This window comes from Panthera onca, chromosome D1 (genome assembly GCF_046562875.1).
Source record: "Panthera onca isolate mPanOnc1 chromosome D1, mPanOnc1 haplotype 2, whole genome shotgun sequence".
Lineage (NCBI taxonomy): Eukaryota > Metazoa > Chordata > Mammalia > Carnivora > Felidae > Panthera > Panthera onca.
Window position 1 is genome coordinate 5,435,653 of NC_138348.1, and position 22,312 is coordinate 5,457,964.

The following is a 22,312-nucleotide window of genomic DNA, read 5'->3' on the forward strand; positions in this document are numbered from 1 at the left end:
GAACCATCGTGAGATCATGACCTGAGCCTAAACCAAAGTCAGAAGCTTAACCAACTCAAGCGCCCAGGCGCCCATTTCTGACCTCTAGTTTTAAGGAAAGTTTTAAGTAAAGATGTTTCAATATTTAGGCAAATCGACATGGAGTATAAGTAGTGACTTAGAGCTTCTCCTCTTTCCCTTTCTAGCTGCTAAGCCTTTCTTTCCTCCCTACCCCTTGTGTCTCTGATTTCCATTTTCCTCTCTTCCTGGACTCTGCCTGTGCCCCTCTCATCATCACCTCCCTCCTAAGGTCTCTTTCTTTCCATCCTTCTCTCCATCACTCTGCCACTCTCCACCTGCTGTGTGCATTCCTCTCTCCCAGCCCAGCCTGTTGTCTTCTACTGTGTCCTCGGCAGACCTTACTTGCTCACTTCCCCTTATCCATCCATTTGGAGCACTTAAGCCCATGCTCTCTAGTTTTGTTACTTAATCATTTCCTGAATGGGGCACCTGGGTAGCTCAGTCGGTTGAGCATCCAGCTCATGGTCTCGGCTCTGGTCATGATCTCGTGGTTTGTGGGTTTGAGCCCCTCATCGGGCTTTGTGCTGACAGCATGGAGCCTGCTTGGGATTCTCTCTCTCTCTCCCTCTTTCTCTGCCCCTCCCCAGGTCATGCACCCTTGCTTTCTGTCTCTCGCTCTCAAAATGAATAAATAAACTTAAAAAAAATCATTTCCTGACCACCTCCGTCCACCTCCTTACACTAGACGATAAGTTCTGTCAAGGCAAGAGCCTGGCCACATTTGTATCTGTCAAAAAACCTTCCAAAATCAATATCACATACTTACTGTGTCAACCTTAGGAGGTATAAACACTAGGTGTTGGGTGATTGTGAGTTTTAAGGGATAGAAAGTTTTGTTTAGGGATGCCTGGGTGGCTCAGTTGTTTAAGCATCCGACTTCGGCTTGGGTCATTATCCCACAGTTCGTGAGTTTGAGCCCCACATCGGGCTCTGTGCTGACAGCTCGAGCCTGGAGCCTGCTTTGGATTCTGTGTCTTCCTCTCTCTCTCTGTCTTTCCCCCACTCATGCTCTGTCTCTGTCTCTCAAAAATGAATAAACGTTAAAAAAATTTTTTTAAGTTTATTTTTAATGTTTATTTATTTTGAGAGAGAGCGAGCCGGGGAAGTGCAGAGAGAGGGAGAGAGGGAGAATCCCAAGCTTGGACTTGAAATGGGCTTGAACCCGCAAATCATAAGATCATGACCTGAGCCTAAACCAAGAGTCACTTAACTCACTGAGCCACCCAGTCACCCCTAGAAGTTTTCTTTTGAGTTTGGAAGTAAAAATTGAAATTGATCAGGAGAAAAAAAAAAAAAAAAGGAAGCCAGAAATGCCCTGTCAGTTGTCATATATCATTGAACATGAATGGCACATGAGATTCTCGTAAGCTTCAGGGAGCATCGTTGATTCTTTAGGACTATGGGACCACAGCCCTCCCTGGCCCAATGCCTCCTTGCTGCCATTTTTTCTAGACATACAGCCTGCCTTTGTGCAGACCTGCCTCCCCTGACATATGGGTTTGACTTTGGCTGTTCGGGCACCTGCAGCAGCATCTGGGATCCACCTGCTCTTTTGAGCAGCCTTACTTCACGTTGGGGTAGGGCCACCCTCACTTTCACTTCTAAGAGGGAGGACTCCCTGCCTTTCCTGGAAGTGGGTCTTGAGCCGAGCCCTGTGCCTCACTACACCTGTGCTTGGTCTGGGGCTGTTTCTGGCTCCCTGGGGTTTCGGATCTGTTTGCAACCTCATGTTCATTTGCTGGCTCAGGTATTGATAGCTTTTCAGTCCTCCAGCCACATCCCCAAAGGGCTAGTTGCCTAAACACTTAGGCCTGTTCCTGGATTCTTCTAGTGGATCTGATCTTTGCCCATCTTCTTCCAAGAGCGTCCACTGCCTTTTGTCAGATTCGGCTAAAGCTGGCCCTTCTTTGGCCGCTTTGTGAGAGGTTCTTACCAGCTGTGTGTTATTAGCCCAGGCCCCTCACCTATCAGGATCCCTGTTCTCTCTTTAATAAAACTGACATAATGACTCCTGCCCTGTTTCCTGCTGGGATTGTTGTGGAATCAAATGGACTAATGCACACGAACGCTCTACGAAAGCTGAAAGACAACACATTTAGACAAGATTGCTGGTTCTCCTATTTCTGTTTATTTCTTCTTTTGACTACATGAAGGAATTGTTTTGTTGCTACGTACTGTGTGGCCAACACTAAACTGAGTGCTTATATGGAGACAAAAGATTTGAAAAATTAGAAAGCTTGGCTTTTACCCTTGAAGACTTCACGTCATGGAGGAGATACCATGAAGACATGACATGCTTGGAGAACAATCATCATTACGGTCAATCACCAGAAGATAATGTAAGAATAGGAACTGGATAGAGAATTCCACCTGGATGTAGGCCCCATGGGATAGGAAAATTTGTTCATTTTGTTCACATTCATTGCTGTATCCCCGGTGCCCAGGACAGTGCTGGCCACAGCTGGCATTTATTCGACCGTGTTTATTGATTCCATGAATACAGTAGTACAGTGATGCTTTTGAGAGACAGGGGTGTGAAGACCAGAGGGCTTGGAACCTTTGCAGGTAGGTTTGGTTTTGACAGAGTAAGAGAGGCACATAGATTCTGGAGCAAAGGATTGGTGTGATAACAATTGTTGCAGGTGAACTGTTCCTGCAGCTGTCACTTAGGTTGGAATAGAGGTGACAGACAAAGCCCTACAACTGCAAACCCAGCCAGGTAGCAAGGATGCGAATTTAAGGCCAAGTTCATCACTCTTTTTACTCCAGCTTCTCTTGTGACCTACTCTTTCCACTCTACTTATCTCTACGGCTTCCAGTTTCTGGGTGTCGTCTCTAGAGTCCATATTGGAGTACAGCGTTCGATGTGATATCATAAACTTAATATCTCCAGTCAACTTTTTTTTTTCAAAATGCCTCTTTTAATTACACCATTCATTATATGTGAAGTGTATAATTTTAAAATGACAATCTCCTTTCTTTTCCAAAATGCCTACTAAATATTTCAACTCCGAAATGTATTCAGTTGTCTTTCTCTTTCTGGCTAAATCTATTTTCACACTCTCTGGGGGACCTCAAGAAAATATTGACAACATTGGAGGTGAGATTTTCATGTTGTGTTTTTTTGCAATTATACCTGATTTGCCACACAGCTTGGAGTTTGTGTTTTGATTTTGTCACAATTACTAGATCTGCTTCTACCATTGATCTAATTATCTTATTGTTGGTGAGCTGCACATCCTTAGTAAACTTTCTATCCCTGTATAATTTCGTTGGTATAAGGAATGTGGGAGACACTATATGTTTACTCTTAGCCTTTATTATTGAAACTGATTACAAGATTTAGCAACATCTATGTTTTTTTAATGTTTATTTTGCGAGAGAGAGCACACAAGCTGGGAAAGGGCAGAGAGAGAGAGGGAGAGAAAGATTTTCTGTGTTCACAGCACAGAGACCTACACGGGGCTCAATCCCACAGAACCATGAGATCATGACCTGAGCTGAAATCAAAAGTCGGACGCTTAACCCACTGAGCCACCTAGGCACCTCCCAACATCTATTTTTAATGGATATGTTTCTGTTGGTGAAAGCTTATGTTCTGCATGAATGTTACTGTTTGCATGAATGTTAGTATTGTCTATAATATATTTAAGCATTTTCTGTTTCACCTCAGTATTTAGTGCTCATTTGCTATTTCCTATATTTTATACATTTTTATAGTCAACCAATTCAGAAAAGTGGGCAAATCGAATTCTCAGATACAGCTTGCTGGAAGATAAATATAGAATCTGCAATGTCTTCCTTTCTCTGAATCCACATTATTCCTCTTGAAGGGACCATATTTCGTTCCATATGCGTTTAAGTCGCTCCTTAATACACAGGCATGCGATCTGGCTGCTATTGATAGGAGAACAATGCCCCTCATTTCCAATAGCGGCTCTTCATTCGCTGGTGTACTTCTGATGAAACCCGCCACCCACCGTCTCACATTTGATTGGATCTCTGTGTGACCATCAGCATCATCAACCACAAAACACATGCCAGTTTTTAACTACCTGCTGGGTCCTCAAGATTTAAAATATAAAACTGGGACCTTGCCCTCAAGGGGCTTACAGTTTAAAGAGAAAAGAAAAGGACAAAAAGACGACTACCTCAAAACTGTCAAGGTGCATAGACCAACAAGTGCCTGGTAGGGCTGGAAGAGGGAGGAGACTGCACACTTCAGAATCTGCACACTTCAGAATCTGCAGCCATAGTTCTCTCTCATCCAGGACTCCCCGGTGCATTTACTCGGTGCTGCACCGACTTCTTCCTTAGGGTCTGTTAGATCCCTCTCTGTTGGGCACATTAGCATTGATTCGCAGAATCTCAGAGCTGGCGTGGAGCTTGGAGGTCATTTAATCCAACCCGCTCATTTTAAAAACCGGCAGTCTGAGACCCAAAGATGTTAAGCAGCTTGGCCAAGGTCATGCAGCTAGTTTAGTAATGAAATTGGAACTATAAACCATGTCTTCTGATCGCTGCTTTTTCTGCTACTACTCAAATTGATGTCATTTCTAACCATCAGATCTAAGATCATTCATTTGTTCCTTCCCCAGAAAGAGCACCAGCCTGCTCAGGACACTGTACTTGGCACTGAGGTTGATTGCAATGTGGGTGTGCATGAGACCACCTTATGTGTGCGTGGGGGGGTGGGGGGGGGGTCAGGTGACCATATAAGTTAGCCTCTAATTTATAGACCCTTTGAAACAGCAAAAAGGTCTGATGATAACTATATGCACATCAGGTGTTAAAACTAAGAAGAGTGCCATTGTGGACATCAGGTCTCTGCAGGATATATGCACGGTCTGTACAGGATACTTTGAGGGCACAAAGGTGGGAGGTGCCAATTCTGCACAAAGGGGCGGGGGAGGGGTGTCCAGTCAGGGAAGTCTTTCTGGAGGAGGTGATGCTTGAAAGTTACTGAGGTTTTGATGTTAACCAAGAAGACAATGGGGGAAGGGCATTTCCTATCCCTGACATGCTCTGGACGCAGCAGGATGGCCAGCAAGAGCTGAGTCTGCAAAGGTGGGGGGAATTCTATCCTAGAGGACCCCTCACACCATGTTCAGCAAGCAGATGGGGGCGCAGTGACCCCCAGTCCCCTTTGGATCCCGGCAGATATCTGGTCATCCAGGCAGCAAATATTTACTGAGTATCCACTAGGTAGCGGGCACTGCCATAGGGAATACGGTGGACATGACAGACAGATGGCTGTTCTGAGAGACAACATGGTGTGGTGGCCCGGCAGGGCCCCTGGAGATGTGCTGTCTGTGTTCCCAGTCTAGCTGCATCCTGCACTGATTATGTCACTTTGATCAAGCCACGGAGCTCTTAGGGTTTCAGTTTCCTCATCCATAAAATGGGGATGAGTCCCTCCTCATAGGTGGTTGTCACAAGATCTAAACGGGTTAACACTCACCGTGCTAGAACAGCACCTGGAACCTAGCAAGTGCTATGCAAGTTTGTGAAATAAACCTGAGCTTACAGTTAGTTGGGGGCACCACAGCAAATTATTTATTAGATAAATTCTGTGAAGAAAATAGGAGGGCATCTCTGAGGAGCTGACATTGGAGTGGAGATCATATGACAGACAGGAACATTCCAGGGAAAGAGAACCGCTTGAGCCAAGGCCCTCAGTGGGACCAGATATTCCTGTACTTAAAAAGAAGTGAGCCAGGGGCGCCTGGGTGGCTCAGTCGGTTAAGCATCTAACTCTTGATTTCAGCTCAGATCATGATCTCACAGCTCGTGAGTTTGAGCCCCTCATCGCCTCAGCACTGACGGCGTGGAGGCTGTTTGGGATTCTCTCTCTCTCTCTCTCTCTCTCTCTCTCTCTCTCTCTCTCCCTCTCTCTCTTTCTCTCTCTCCCCCTTTCTCTCTGCCCCTCTGCAATTCTCTCTCTCTCTCAGAATAAATAAACATAAAAATTAAAAAAGGGGGGGCACCTAGGTGGCTCAGTTGGTTAAGTGACTGGCTCAGGTCATGATCTCCCAGTTCATGAGTTCAAGCCCCTGCATCTGGCTCTCTGCTGCGAATGCGGAGTCCAGATTAGGCTTCCGATCCCCATCCCCTTTGTTTTCTGCCTCCCCCTGTTCATTTTCTCTCTCTCTCAAAAATAAATACGTACATTAAAAAGAAGAAAAGAAGAAGAAGCCGCCCAGATTGGCCAAGGTGGAGAGGGGTCTGAGAGGGGTCTGAGATGACCCAGGCTGGTCGTACAGAGCTTGCCACAAGCTGGGAGTGTACTCTCAGGGCAGGGGCAGCCCATGGTGGTCCTGGAAACAAGGGGATGACAAGATCAAATTTATGTTTCAGAAAGAACTCTCATGCAAAAGCAGAATGCTGGAGGGAAAATTAAGGTGTTCTGTCTCTCACTTTGAACTTGAGGCCATGGCCTCAGGCAGTAAATCTGGTAGAGGAGAGGGAAGGTAGAGGACAGCTCCGCAGGGTCTGGCCACACCCAGGTCTGTGTGGGCAGAGGGGTTGTGCCAGCCCCTGAAGTGGGGGCATCCGGGAGAAGCAGGGGCGGGGCAGGAGGAGGGGGATCGCACCACTCAGTCGCTGAGACTGGGGCTCTTCAAAGGCTGGGACAGAGGAAAGCAGTGACACCCAGACCCACCGTGGGAGGAACGAAGACCGAGATGGCCCATAGAAAGTGTGGGAGGAGCGGTGCCTGGGTGGCTCAGTAGTTAAGTGCCTGACTTCGGCTCAGGTCATGACCTTGAGATTCTGAGTTCAAGCCCTGCATCTGGCTCTGTGCTGACAGCTGAGAGCCTAGAGCTGCTTTGGTTTCTGTCTCTCTCTCTCTCTGCCCCTCCCCTGCTCGCACTCTGTCTGTCTGTCTCTCTCTCAAAAATAAACATTGAAAGAAAGTTTTTTTATTTAAATTTTTTTTAACGTTTATTTATTTTTGAGACAGAGAGAGACACAGCATGAACGGGGGAGGGGCAGAGAGAGAGGGAGACACTGAATCGGAAGCAGGCTCCAGGCTCTGAGCCGTCAGCCCAGAGCCCGACGCGGGGCTCGAACTCGCGGACCGCGAGATCGTGACCTGAGCTGAAGTCGGACGCTTAACCGACTGAGTCACCCAGGCGCCCCGAAAGAAAGTTTTAAAAAGTGTGGGAGGAGACCAGAATCTCAGGGAGAGGGCTGCAGCTGAGAGGACGGTGCACCTGGCCCTTTATCGGTCCCTGCTTCTTGCTTGAAGAATGAATGAATGTGGGAAGTGTCCAGCAGGGGAAGAGGAATCCGTAAAAGCAGCTGAGAAGGAAAGACCGAAGAGGTAGGACACGGGAAAGAGCGTGGAGGACAGTGTCCAGCGGGAGGGAGGGGTTGGGGGCAAGACACAGCTGGAAGACGTCCCCCCTCCGTGGGGAGCCATTATGACATCACCTTTGACAGCAGCGTCAGCGCAGATGGGGGTGGGGGGCCAGAATGCGATGAGCCAAGAATGAATGGGAAGAAAAGATGGCAAGTGTAAGCCTCCTTGAAGAGCAGGGGGAAGACAGGAGTGTGATGGGAAAGAACCGAGCTTGTGTGTGGCCTGCAAGGTGTCGGTAGAGAGAGGGCTTGGAAATGGAACCTGGAAATACGGGAGGCTCCTTGTGTGGAACAGCCAGCGAGGGCAGACCGGCCCTGAGATTAGCTCCGGCTAAGACACGTTCCTCTGAACTTGGAGAGGCTGCACAGAGATGGCTTGGGGGGTGCGGGGGCAAGAGGCTAACGCATTTACACCTGAGAACCCCTGGAGCTGTCTTAGGGATGGAGAAGGCAGTGTGGTAGGCTTTCGACCCCCATCCCTCTCTCTCTGTCAGAAGCCATGTCCTTGGATTTGGGGAGTAGTAGGGGGCTGGCGGGGAGCCTACCTCCTGTGACCTGCAGTCATGCGAGAGGTCGGTGAGGAAGGAAAACTTAGAAGAGTCCAAAGCAGGCCCCATGGGTCCCCAGCTGACAGATAAACACGGGTTTTCTGCCTCCCTCAGGTTCAGCCCCACCTCCCTCCCATAATTGCCCTTGGACTTTCTGCAAAGCCTGGCACTCAGCCCTCAGCTCTTCCTTCCCTTCAGGTCTCCACTTTTTCTAACTTCAGATATCATCTAGGTGGGGGTGACTCCCACAGCTACAGCAACCCTGACCTTCCCACACGGCCTGGCCAGCAACTTCGCTGTTGGAGCTTCCCCTGGGACTTTCCCGTGAGGAATGAGTCTCCCGCATGATCCTCGCCTCCAAACAGGTTCAGGCTCTGCTCCCTCCTCCCCAAGCCCTCCTCTGCTCCCAAACATGTGCACCAGGCCTTCGCTGCTGCCCCCCACCCCCGTGGATTCCCACAGGCCTGTAAACCACCCACCCAGTTTGGCATTTACTGCATGACCTTTTTGCATTTTAAAAATCTCCAGTGAGTATGTTTCAGTCTCCCTCATGGAGAATGTTCCCTGAAGTAAGCCCCTCCTGGAGTAAGCCCCCCTGAGGGCTGGGGCTTACGCGTGCTGATTTCCTCCACCGTCTCTGGAATCAGCCCTCGAAAAAAGTCATTTCCGGGGCCCCTGGGTGGCTGGGTCAGTCGGTTGAGTGTCCGACTTCGATTCAGGTCATGATCTCACCGTTTGTGAGTTCGAGCCCTGCATCAGGATCTCTGCTGTCAGCACAGAGGCTGCTTCAGATCCTCTGTCCCCACGCACCGCCCCCCCCCCCCCCCCCGCTCCTCCCAGCTTGCGCTCGATCTCTGTCTCTCTTTCTCTCTCTCAAATAAATAAACATTAAAAAAAAGAAAATAGCCATTTCCTCACTCATTTCATGTAATATGAGAGCAGGCCACTGTCTGGGGACGGAGGGCACGGGGAACAGACTAGAGGGCTTGCCAGGAAAGAGGTGGACTTCATAAAGTAACTCTCAGAGGAGAACATTGCGGGCACAAAGTATTTGCATCTGAGTAGAGACTCAAATGGGATGAAATGATGGAGGCCATTGAGTCCCTTTGTCAAGAAGGCCCAGCCAGTGGGTGGCAGAGACTGAAGAGGAAGAGGGAGCCAAGGGCCTGAGGAGGATCTGGTGGCGAGTTTAGCCTGGGATGGCAGCAGGTTGGTGGCCAATAGTCTCGAGGGGCTCCAGAAAGGGCAGTGTCCCATACTCAAGGCCAGAGATAAGAAAAGCATCTGTAACACCAGCTCTGGGCACCTGGTCAGCTGTCGCTAGAGGCAAGGCTGGTAAGGGGGAGGGTTGATGGTCACAGGCTAGACTGAGGCAGTGACTAAGGGACGGGAAGAGGAGTGGAAACCAGGCCGAGAAAGACCAGTGTTTGGCAGAGGGCACGGAATGAGGAGGATGGCAGGGACTCATAGAGTCGAAGCTTCGCCCTGCGAGCGGGAGGCAAGGCATGAAGAGAGGAGAGGCCGATGAACGCTGCATTTCTTGGTGGTCCCCATTCAACTCCATTCAAAAGGGTTGAAGAGAAAAGGTTGGAAAGGCCTCATGGGTGGTCTTAAGGGAGCATGGCGGCGTCTTCCCTCTGTGCAAGTGGAAGGGGCCAGCCGTCCTCACCTCATCGGACGCAGTCACGGGGTGGGTGCGGGGCTTGCGACCTAGGTTTGACCCGGCAGACCTTCTATTTCCGAGTATTGATCCTGAGCCAGGTGAAGCTCCCTGGCTTCCCGCCAACCCAAATGTGGTCCGTCAGTCCCCAGAAAATTCTGAGAGCCACCTCCCCCACCACACACGCACACTTAGATTAAACTCCTCTCTGGTTGGCTGGAGTCCATTTCTGTCGCTTGCGACCAAGGACCAAGAACTCTGACTAAATCCGAGAGCTCGATCCTGTTGACTGAAGGTTGAGGATGCTGTCAGATTCCTATGCGGATGTGGAGTCCAAGGAAGAATCCAGAAGAACCACAGATTTGTTCATCTCTTCAGTTTTCCTATGTGCTAGGTACGAGGGATGGAAAGAAACGTGGCAGACTCTGGCCTTTTGTTTTTTTTTTTTTTAAGCGTATTTATTTTTGAGAGACACTGAGACAGCATGAGCAGGGGAGGGACAGAGAGAGAATGGGAGAGAGAGACAGAGAGAGAATGGATCCCAGCCAGGCTCCACGCCATCAGCACAGAGCCCGATATGGGGCTCAAACTCACGGAACCATGACATCATGACCTGAACTGGAACCAAGAGTCGGACGCTTCACCAACTGAGCCACCCAGGTGCCCCGACTCTGGTCTTAATGTAAACAAAGTGAGTGTGTCTTGATTTGAGTTCACCCAGAAGCAAAACTCGGCACAAGGATTCCAGTGCAAGTCGTTTCTGTGGGAGGGTGGTCCTAGGAAGCACTGGTAGGGAAGTGCGGAAATAGGACAGGGAAGAGAAGGCGGCCAACAGAAGGGGCATCTCAGGTGACTGCTACAGCGGGTCCCTGCAGCTCAGCCTGGCTGGGGCCTCTGGGAGGGTAGAACAGGCCTCAGAGTTTCACTTACCCACCAGATGCCATCTGTCATTGGTTGAGGGGTGCCTCCAGAGGCCATGAGCTCCTTAGAACTTTCACTGCCTTGCACGCGTGCAGAGTTAGTAGCTTAAGGAGCCCTCAGGCAGAGACACAGAATGTGGGCTGCTAGGGAGCCATGGATGGGCCACCACATCCGGGACTGTGGAATGCAGCAGAGAGAGAGAGTTCTATGGGTTCTCAGCGCTGGGACAGGGGCCGTGGGCATCAGAAGAGAGCAGTCAGTTCCAGAGAGAAAAGATCTTCAGATTGGTTTTTCAAAAATTTTTTTAACGTTTATTCATTTTTTGAGAGACAGAGCATGAACGGGGAAGGGGCACAGAGAGAGGGAGACACAGACTCCGCAGCAGGCTCCGGGCTCTGAGCTGTCAGCACAGAACTCACGAGCTGCGAGATCATGACCTGAGCTGAAGTAGGACACTTAACTGACAGAGCCACCCGGGCCCCAGAGATGCCCTTTTAAACCAGTAGCATTTCTTGGGGCACCTGGCTGACTCAGTCGGTAGAGCATGCGACTCTTGATCCTGGGGTCGTGAGTTCGAGCCGCCTGTTGGGCGTAGAGATTGCTTAAATAAATAAACTTAAAAAAAAATACAGGTGAGGTCGTGTTCCTGCTCTGTTAACACATAGAAGGCTGTGTGTGTCAAGTGACAAGTGACACAAAATGAAGCTCTCCGAGGGCTGCTGGCTGCCTGAATGGCTGCAGGGGGCCTCCCGCGGGAACTTGACGGCCAGGCACGGGTGCAGTGCAGGAACATGGTGAGGAAGAAGCTTCCCTGGGCATCAGACTGGGGCAAGGCGGAAGAGGGACAGGCACTGCTGTGGGCCAGGGGATGAGACACGTCCACCCAACATGGGAGGAGCCCAAGACAGAAGTCACACCATCTCAGGCGCCGGAGAGCACTAGGTTTGCAAAAGGCGAGGAAGACTCAGCCCTTTCTCTCAAGCAGAACCACGGTCCAGTGGAGGAGATCAAAAAGGCCACGATAAGTGATGGAGGGAGGTGACGGCTGCCGTGGCAGGGCATGGCAGCAGCCTGGGAGCAGACATGGGAAGCAGAGAGAGCAAGGTGGTCTGATCCTGCAGCGGAAAGACGAACTCTGCCTCCCACTTCCTCACCCCCACACACCCCTCCCTCCTGCCTGCCCGCTCCTATGCACCCAGCGCCCAGGCCAAGGACACCTGCTTCCTCCATGCCCAGCAGCCATGCCTGCCCACCACGCATGCCCCTGCCTCTCCCCTCGCGAGGTTCAGCAGATTGCAGTTAACTGTGCTCTGGTGCTAGAGTGAGCAGCCAGAAGGTACCCCATGTCCGTTGTCCTCTTTGACCTCTGTTTGCTTAAGGACGTTGAGTGTCAGCAGCAGCCGGCAGCGATGTGCTCTCAGGGGCCCAGACGGGACCTGGGGGCTCATCGTCTTGCGACAAGTCTGAGGGCAGCGATCCCCTTGGACGAAGCCCCCAGCCAGCCGTCGCAGCTGAGCTGTGCCTGGGGTGACTTCGGGCGGCTCTTCGGGTACCGAGGCGATGCACCAGGTAAAGAGAGCTGCTCCTCACAGGGTGCCGACCTGGAGATACTTTGGAGCACACAACTCAAGCTTTTTTCATCCTCAGATGGGTGGGTATGACAAGTTTGTGAAGTTGAAATTCTGCTCATTTCTGAGCGAGAGCCCCAGCGAGGGGGCTAAGGTGCCTTTCCTGTCTATATGCCCCTCAGGGGGGCCGGGGGTGGCAGGGGCCGCAGCCAAGGGGCAGCCAGCGGAGGGTGGGTCCGCTGCAGGGAGGCTACTTCGTGCTCACAGGCCCAGTGACCACCACCCCGACGCCTGCCCCAGTCTCCTCTGGATCCCAGAGGGCTCCTGGGGAGGAGAGGAGGGAGTTGGGACCGGCAAGGAGGGGCTAGTCTGCAGGGGTCAGCGCAGCTTGTGGGACTGGGGCAGAGCCCAGCGGGGTACATGGCTGTGGGGGCAAGATCCCCTCCCAAAGGGAGGTTTGTCCTGGGTCTTGCCCACACCTCTGAGTGACTGTGATGTCCTAGCTGTCAGGTAGTGTACTTGGCGGGAGCTGAAAGGGCAGCTTCAGGAGAAGGGAGCCAGGGTGGGGCGCAGATTGGGCCTTTGCTCCTTAGGTGAAGGGTCTCGATCCTGGCCCTGACTAGTTTCCAACCTGGACATATGCTTGGGCAGCCTCCATCTTGCCTGTGGTTCTCACACCTGCTCTATCCCCAGCCCAGATGCAAAAATTCTCTGGGGTCCCCCTGCCTGGCTTAGCCCAAAATGTTTCCCTCACCTCCACCACGGCCCTCTATTCCAGGGCCCAGCCCCACGCACAGGTGACCACAGACCCCTGCTCTGTGAGGCTGGATCGGGTAGACCTTCAGCCAGAGGCTTAGGGAGGCTCGGGCAGGGTGAGCGGAGGGGCTCGGGGCCCCTTCTGGCCAGTGGACAGCAATGCCTTGTCCTCCAGCCGCCTCAGCCTCCCGGACACAGGCGCTGCGATCTCTGCCCCGCCCCGGCAGGCTTTTAATACTTGCCATAATCCCTTCTGCTGACGGGGGTTGGGAAGAGGGGCCAGTGAGCTTGGAGAGGCACTGGGACCTGCTCTATCCGCCGCCTGAAGACCCTGGGAGGGACGTCCTGGACCCTCACGGCCAGGAGTCCCTGGGGCAGGCTGCCAGCCCAGGGGCAGGGGTCATGCCTTGGGGCTCCGAATTGAGTTCATTGGGACAAACTACCTAGTTCTGATTTGAAATTGTTTGGATAATTGATGTGAACTGGTTTCCCCAGACTCCTGGGGTCAGGGGAACTTGGGCTTGGGCGGATACGTCTGAGAGTGAAAACGTGTGAGCAAGCCCATTAGGGGCTGTTTACATTTCTATTGTCAGCGGCCAGAGTCTGTTTGTTTAAACCCCAGGAGGTCTCCCCTCGTCCCTCTGGGTCTCTGCTCCAGTTCAGAACTTGAATTTCACAAGTCGGTGTGAATTGCACCCTTCTTATCTGTCTTGCCTGGGGGTGGGCAGTTCAGGCTTACATAGCCCACGTGCATTTATTTAATGAACATTAAAGGCCTCTGAGGGAGGCCTCCAGGGGGTGTCACTAAGTCTCTGGGACCTGCCCTCAGCCATCTTGCCAGGGAGACACCAGTCACGGTACCGCACGGGTTCCTGCTCTGACAGGGTCTTTAGAGGCTCTCAGCCGAGAGATTAGGGGGCCCTACCCCAGCATAAATAATAGGATGTCCAAGTAACACACGACTTCTCCTGATGACTAACTACTTGGATTAATGCTTTAAATAATCTTTTTGTATTTTAGAAGTTTTAGATTTATAGGAGAAGTAAGTAGCAGATAAGAGTTTCTATGTACCCCTTCACCCACTTTCCCCTATTACTAGTGTCTTATATTAACCTGGTACACGTATTATAAGTAATGAACATAGATATAGATATAGATCGTATTTAAAATTTTTAAATTTTTTTAAGTTTATTTTTTTTATTTTGAGAGAGAGAGAGAGAGGGCACGAGCAGGGGAGGGGCAGAGAGAGAAAGAGAGAGAGACAATCCCAAGCAGGCTCTGCACTGTCAGCGCGGAGCCCAATGTGGGGCTCAAACTAAGACCACGACCTGAGCCGAAATCAAGAGTCGGACGCTCAACCAACTGAGCCACCCAGGTGTCCCTAAAGAAATTTTTTTATTGTTTACCTATTTATTTATTTTTGAGGGAGAGAAAGAGAGAGCAAGCAGGGGAGGGGCAGAGAGAGAAGGGGGCAGACAGAATCCCAAGGAGGCTCAACGCAGAGCCTGACGCGGGGTTCACACACACGAACCGCAAGATCATGACTTGAGCCGGAGTCGTATGCTTAACTGATTGAGTCACCCAGGCACCCCCACCCCCTCAAATTTTTAAGTAGGTTCCATGCCCAGCATGGGGCTTGAACTCACATCCTCAAGATAGTCACATGCTCTACCAACTGAGCCAAGGAAACACCCTTAGTAATGAACCAATATTGATACGTTATTAACTAAGGTCCGTACCTCATACAGATTTCCTAATTCTTTTTCTGTCCCAGGGTCCCTTCCAGGACACAACACTACATTTGGTAGTCACGTCTCCATAGGATCCTCTGGGCTGTGACAGTTTCTTAGATTTTGCTTGTTTTTGACGTCCTTGACAGTTTTGAGGACGACCTGCCGGGTAGTTTGTAGAATGTCCTTCAGCTGGGGTTTGTCTAATATTTGTCTAATTAAATAGGGCTGGAGCGCCCGGTTGGTCAGTCAGTGGAGCGCGCGACTCGATCTCAGGGCTGTGGGCTCCAGCCCCATATTAGGTGTAGAGGTTACTTAAAAATCGAATCTTCGGGGCGCCTGGGTGGCTCAGTCTGTTAAGCGTTTGACTTTGGCTCAGGTCATGATCTCGCTGATCTCTGGGTTCACGAGTTCAAGCCCCAGATCAGGCTCTCTGTTGTCAGCACGGAGCCCGCTTTGGATCCTCTGTCCCCCTCTCTCTCTGCCCCTCCCCTGCTTGCTCTCCCCCTCTCAAGTAAACATTTAAATAAAATCTAAACAAAATAAAAAATAAATAGGGGCTATGGGTTTTTGGGAGGAGGATCACAGAGGTGAAGTGCTTTGATCAATTTCTAATATAAAAATCAATTACTGGGCACCTGGGTAGCTCAGCTGGTTAAGCATCCGACTTTGGCTCAGGTCACGATCTCGCAGTCTGTGCGCTCGGGCCCCACGTCGGGCTCTGTGCTGACAACTCAGAGCCTGGAGCCTGCTTCTGATTCTGTCTGCCTCTCTCTCTCTGCCCCTCCTCCGCTCGCGCCTGTCTTCCTCCCTCCCCAAAATAAAAATTTTTCTAATCAAATTATTTCCAAAATCGTCCACTTTTTTTCTCCCTTCCCTTCATCCCTACCTTTTTAAAAGTTTATTTACTTTGAGAGAGAGAGAGCAGGGGAAGGGCAGAGAGAGAGGGAAAGAGAGAGAACCCCAAGCAGGCTCTGAGCTGTCAGTGCAGAGCCCAATAAGCGACTCGCACCCACACACCTTGAGATCATGACCTGAGCTGAAGTCAAGATGCTTAACCAACTGAGCCACCCAGCACCCCCCTGCATCCCCACCTTCTTTCCTGCCTTCATCTTCCCTTTGTCTTCTGTGGTGCACCTGATTTGCCTGCCCCAAGCACTTCCTCCATCTGTCTGTTGGGTGGAGCACCGGACCTGGCCATTAGAGCTAAGGAGTTCGGGGGCAGGGCGCTCATTGAGACAGGAGAGGCCCTGGAAGGCCTCTAGGGGCAGGAGAGGGGCCAGCGAGGTGTAGCGGTTGAGATCTTGGATTTCCTGGGTTCAAATCTCGGAGAGTCTCGTACTTTCTGCATCTATGTTAAGGGCACTCACCTTGTCACGGTTGTTAGGACCATTAAGTGAGCTGGTAGAGAACAGACCCACCGAAGGGGATGCTCGAGGTGAGTCCGTGACGGGAGTGGTAGGGGGCGAGGAGTGACACTCCCCCCATGCCCTCCCCCGCCCCCAAAGGCCCTTCAGCAGCTGCTGCAAGGTCTGCAGCAGAAGCGCCCGCTGGGCTGGCTCTCTGGCTGCAAGGACGTCACTAATGACAGAGCGGCCTCCCTAGAACACCCACTAGGCTCCCATCTGCTGGGCACTCGCTAGGTGCTATGTGAAGTCCTCCCATACACGACCTCCTACGACTGTCAAGCCTGCGACCCGGGGAGGCGCTACCCCTGTTTTACAGAAGAGGAAGCTGAATCCCCACCCACATGTTAACTGATCTTGATCTGATAATATATCAATGTATCTGAAACCAGAAGTGTCATGGACAAAGCCAGAGTTTTTCCCTCTCTAAAAGCTTTCTTCTCTAGTTTACTGGACTCCCCTCAACAATTCTGAGTAAGAGCCACACTAGCACTTACATAGAGAGTTTCAGTTGGAGAACCGCCAGCCACTCCGGTCAGGATTTAGGGGCAGGAAGACCTGAGCCCGCCTCCAGCCAGCCCAGGGGACCGAGTCCCGTCAACTTTTTCCTTATCTGAACACCAGGGTGTGTGTGGAGGAGGTGGGGGGCCCCCGGGCAGTTAACACGCACTACTGATCATCAGCGCTACTATTAAATATCACTTTGTTTCTTTCATTTGGTGCCAAAATCTAGGTGTGAACCGGCGTTTGTTTTTGAAGAAGCTCTCTTATTTTCATTTCTTATGAAATCAGTTTTCTTACTTGTAAAACTAGAAACAGTGCAAATACATGTACAACAGCCAATAGGTATTTAAAACAAAAAACCTTGTTGTTAGAATATTTACTAGAGAAATAACATGCAGGTGCTAAAAATGATATTCACCTCACTGTGCCATGCTATCCTGGATTGGATCTTGGAACAGAAAAGAGACATTAGTGGGGTGCCGGGGTGACCCAGGTTGAGCGTCTGGCTTGGGCTCAGGTCATGATCTTGCGGTTCATGAGTCCGAGCCCCGCATCGGGCTCTCTGCTGTCAACGCAGAGCCTGCTTCGGATCCTCTCTCTCCCTCTTTCTTTGCCCCTCCCCCACTTGGCTCTCTCTCCCTCTCTCAAAAATAAATAAACATTAAAAAGTTTTTATGGGGGGGCGTCTGGGTGGCTCAGTCGGTTAAGCGTCCGACTTCAGCTCAGGTCATGATATCGTGGTTTGTGGGTTCGAGCCCCGCGTTGGGCTCTGTGCTGACAGCTCAGAGCCTGGAGCCTGTTTCGGATTCTGTGTCTCCCTCTCTCTCTGACCCTCTCCCGTTGATGCTCTGTCTCTCTCTGTCTCAAAAATAAATAAATGTTAAAAAAAAATTTAAAAAAAAAAGTTTTTATGGGAATGCAGGCTGGTGCAGCCACTCTGGAAAACAGTATGGAGGTTCCTCAAAAAATTAAAAATAGAACTACCCTACGACCCAGCAACTGCACTACAAGGGATACAGGTGTGCTGTTTCAAAGGGACACATGCACCCCAATGTCTATAGCAGCACTATCAACAATAGGCAAAGGATGGAAAGAGCCCAAATGTCCATCGATGGATGAATGGATAAAGATGTGGTGTATATATACAATGGAGTATTTACTCAGCAATCAGAAAGAATGAAATCTTGCCATTTGCAACTACATGGATGGAACTGGAGGGTATTATGCTAAGTGAAATTAGTCAGAGAAAGACAAACATCATATGACTTCACTCATATGAGGACTTTAAGACACAGAACAGATGAACGCAAGGGAAGGGAAGCAAAAATAATATAAAAACAGGGAGGGGGACAAAACGTAAGAGACTCTTAAATATGGAGAACAGAGGGTTACTGGAGGGGTTGTGGGAGGAGGGGGATGGGCTAAACGGGTAAGGGGCATTAAGGAATCTACTCCTGAAATCATTGTTGCACTCTATGCTAACTAATTTGGATGTAAATTTTAAAAATCAAATAAGTAAGTAAATAAATAAATAAAATGAAGACAGGAAAAAAAATAACAAAATTTTAGAAAGAAAGACAGAAAAGAGTAGTGAAAAACTGGTAAAACCCAAATAAGGTCCAGAGTTTAATTAATAGCGTTAATGTTAATTTCTTCATTTTGATAAAAGAGTGTTAACATTAGGGGAAGCCAGGTGAAGGGTTTGTGGGGACTTGATGTACTATTTTTGTAATTCTTTAAAAAAATTTTTTTTTAATGTTTGTTTATTTTCGGGAGAGGGAGACAGACCGCAAATGGGAGGGGCAGAGAGAGAGGGAGACACAGAATCCGAAGCAGGCTCCAGGCTCTGAGCTGTCAGCACAGAGCCTGACATGGGGCTTGAACCCATGAACCATGAGATTATGACCTGAGTTGAAGTCGGACGCTCAACTAACTGAGCCACCCAGGCACCCCCTATTTTTGTAATTCTTGTTCAAATCTAAGATTATTCTGAAATAAAAATTATAACGATATTCATGAGGTGTTTGGAATATAGGAATGTTTAGGCTGAAATTTTGAAAGAAAAAAGCAGAATGCAAAATTGTATGACAGTGTGAGCACAACTATGTAAAAGTTTTTTCATAGAAAAAAAGGAAAAAATATGCAAATGATCAAGAGCTGTTTGGGTTGGCCATGAAACAGAGTAATTTGAAGGTTATTTTTTATTGTTTCCCAATTTTCCCTTAATATGGGATCGCAAGCACTCAGATCTCTTCAGAGGCCCTGGACCTCAGAAGGGGCTGGTTAATTTCTGCAGAAAGGGCCTTATGGAAAGGCTGTCTGATCAGTGTGAAGGCAGGGGAGCAGATCCCCACAGGCCAGGTTACGGCCACTGAATGCTGTCCGTGGCCGGGCCACCCCCACCCACTGGCTGGACAATGCAGGGATCCAGCTCGGGTTTAAATCCTAGACCAATTACTTGCTAGCTTATGACCTTGGGCAAGTTTCCTAACCTCTCTGCCCCTCAGTTTCCTCATCTGTAAAGTGGAGCTGCCGACAACTGTACCAACGTTTTATGGTGGTTATAAGGATTGAATGAGTATATATATATATATATATATATATATATATATGTAAATATATATGTAAATATACATACGTATATATATATATATATATATATATATATATGGTAAGTATATATATAGTAGGCATATATATATATTTTTTACTGACTAATATCACTTAGCATAATACCCTCTAGTTCCACCCATATAGTTGCATATGGCAAGATTTCATTTTTGATTGCTGAATAATATCCCATTGTATATATATATATATATATATATATATATATATATATATATACCACATCTTCTTTATCCATTCATCCATCGATGGACATTTGGGCTCTTTCCATACTTTGGCTAGTGTCGATAGTGCTGCTATAAACATTGTGGTGCATGTGTCCCTTTGAAACACCTGTATCCCTTGGATAAATGCTTAGTAGTGCAATTGCTGGGTCATAGGGTAGTTCTATTTTTAATTTTTTGAGGAACCTCCATACTGTTTTCCAGAGTGGCTGCACCAGCTTGCATTCCCAACAATGCAAAAGAGATCCTCTTTCTTTACATCCTCGCCAACATCCGTTGTTGCCTGAGTCGTTAATGTTAGCCATTCTGACAGGCGTAAGGTGGTATCTCATTGTGGTTTTGATTTGTCTTTCCCTGATGGTGAGTGATGTTGAGCATTTTTTCATGTGTCGGTTGGCCATCTGGATGTCTTCTTTGGAGAAGTGTCTATTCATGTCTTTTGCCTATTTCTTTACCAGATTGTTTGTTTTTTGGGTGTTGAGTTTGATAAGTTCTTTATAGATTTTGAATACTAACCCTTTATCTGATATGTCATTTGCAAATATCTTCTCCCATTCCATAGGTTGCCTTTTAGTTTTGCTGATTGTTTCCTTCGCTGTGCAGAAGCTTTTTATCTTGATGAGGTCCCAGTAGTTCATTTTTGCTTTTGTTTCCCTTGCCTCTGGAGACGTGTGGAGTAAGAAGTTGCTGTGTCCAAGATCAAAGAGGTTTTTGGCTGCTTTCTCCTTGAGGATTTTGATGGCTTCCTGTCTTACATTTAGGTCTTTCATCCATTTTGAGTTTATTTTTGTGTCTGGTGTAAGAAAGTGGTCCAGGCTCATTCTTCTGCACGTCGCTGTCCAGTTTTCCCAGCACCACTTGCTGAAGAGACTGCCTTTATTCCATTAGACATTCTTTCCTGCTTTGTTAAAGATTAGTTGGCCATACGTTTGTGGGTCCACTTCTGGGTTCTCTGTTCTGTTCCATGGATCTGAGTGTCTGTTCTTGTGTCAGTACCATACTGTCTTGATGATGACAGCTTTGTAGTATAGCTTGAAGTCCAGGATTGTGATGCCTCCTGCTTTGGTTTTCTTTTTCAAGATCGCTTTGGCTATTCGGGATCTTTTCTGGTTCCATACAAATTTTAGAATTATTTGTTCTAGCTCTGTGAAGAATGCTGGTATTATTTGGTTATAAGGATTGAATGAGTCTATATATATATATATATATATATATATATATATAGTAAGTATATATACATAGTAAGTATATATATATAGTAAGTCAATATATATATTATATATATAGTAAGTCAATATATATATATATTAAGTATATATAGTAAGTATATATATATATATATACACACATATATATATACATATAGTAAATATATATATGGTAAGTATATATATAGTAGGCCTATGTTTGTTAAGGAAAAAAGTATTGCCTGTGTCACCAGAATGAATGTAAGTATGCCTCTTTGTCTCTTCGTCCAGATTCCAAGTCTCAAGTGTGAGGGACAGGTTAAGGATGCCAGGTTAAGGATGAATGAGGATCCAGTGGGGGGTCCAGCTTCCATAGAGAAGGGGTGCTGCCTCCCAGTCAGGCTGCACAGAGAATTGAGAAACCAGGGAGGGGAACAGGTTCCAGGCTGGGAGGTGCTCAGTAAAGAACTGTGGAGTGAATGACTGGATAGGCAAGCTAAACAAACACAGGCAACAACTAGGAGACTGAAAAGCTGGTTAGGGAGGAGGAGGAGAGGTGGGGACACAGAGCCGGGAAAGAGAAGCTCTGCATGATGTGTCCGGCTTGTCACCTCTAGGGTGATGGGGCGTTCAGACCCCCTCCCTCCACGCTGTGCTCAGGGTGGACCTCGGCCAGGGGTGGGGGCAGAGATATAGGAGAGGCGAGGGAAAGTTGCACACGATGAGTCCAGGCACGCGACTGGTAAAGCACTCTTTTTAATTTGGGGGAAGCGTTGGAGTGGGGAAGTTAAAAACAGTTGGGGAGGCCCCGGGTTTCTGAAGTTGGGAGACAGGCCAGAGGGAAGACCTCAAGGACCTCACCTGTGCTGTGGAAGCAGCCCCTTGTCACAGGATTCAGCGCCTTCAGCTGGTGGGGACATTGGGGGAAGATGTACTGAACTCCGCTGACCTTTCCCAGCACCCTCCCGCCCCCATCACAGGATCTGAGTCTCTGCTTGCGGTCTAGGTCTAGTTCTCCTGTAGAAAGGACTCCAGGGTCCTCCAGATCCTCTCCTTCCCTCCTCCTACCAGCTCCCCAGGTTAGTTCTGGCCATGTGGGGCGGGGCGTGCCCCCCAGGGGCCGGCCCACAGTGTCTTACTTTCTGGGAGCACTCCCTTGGGGTTCCTTGACATCCTTAAGTATTTTGATAATCTCCCACAACTGTGTTATAAATTCTGGGGTGGGATCAAGAGAGAGGAAGTGAGGGGCCGAGACCCCACCTGCCTCCCCAGGTACAGCACAGAGGAAATTAAGCGAGCCTGGGTCACAGGGCTTCGGTGAAGAGAGGTTCTGCCAGGATGTCTCCTTTGATCTCACTCCAGCCCACGCACTGTAATCCTGTGAGGCAGAAGCGCTGGGCTGGGATTCTAATTCCAGGTTCTGACACCAGAACCCCAGCGACTCTGGGCAGCATGATTTTCGTTCTACGTCTGCCTGGACTGGCCAAAAGGTCAAGTCACTTGGCCACTCTGAGACTGTTTTTTCTTCGGTCAACTGTTGGGATGGTCATGGCTAGTGGGTGGCAGCTGGCGGGAGCGGTGTGGTGCCCCACGGTGCCCCAGGCAGGGGCGATGGGACCAGGTCTCCACGCCCGGTACGCCTGCCTGCCAGCCTGCCCTGTCCTGGGGAAAGGCTCCTTCCTCTCCGTGGGCCCTGCTGCCCTCTGCTGGTCGAGGTCCAGCCACCCGGCCAGTGCCCAGGGGAGGTCAGGAGCCGGG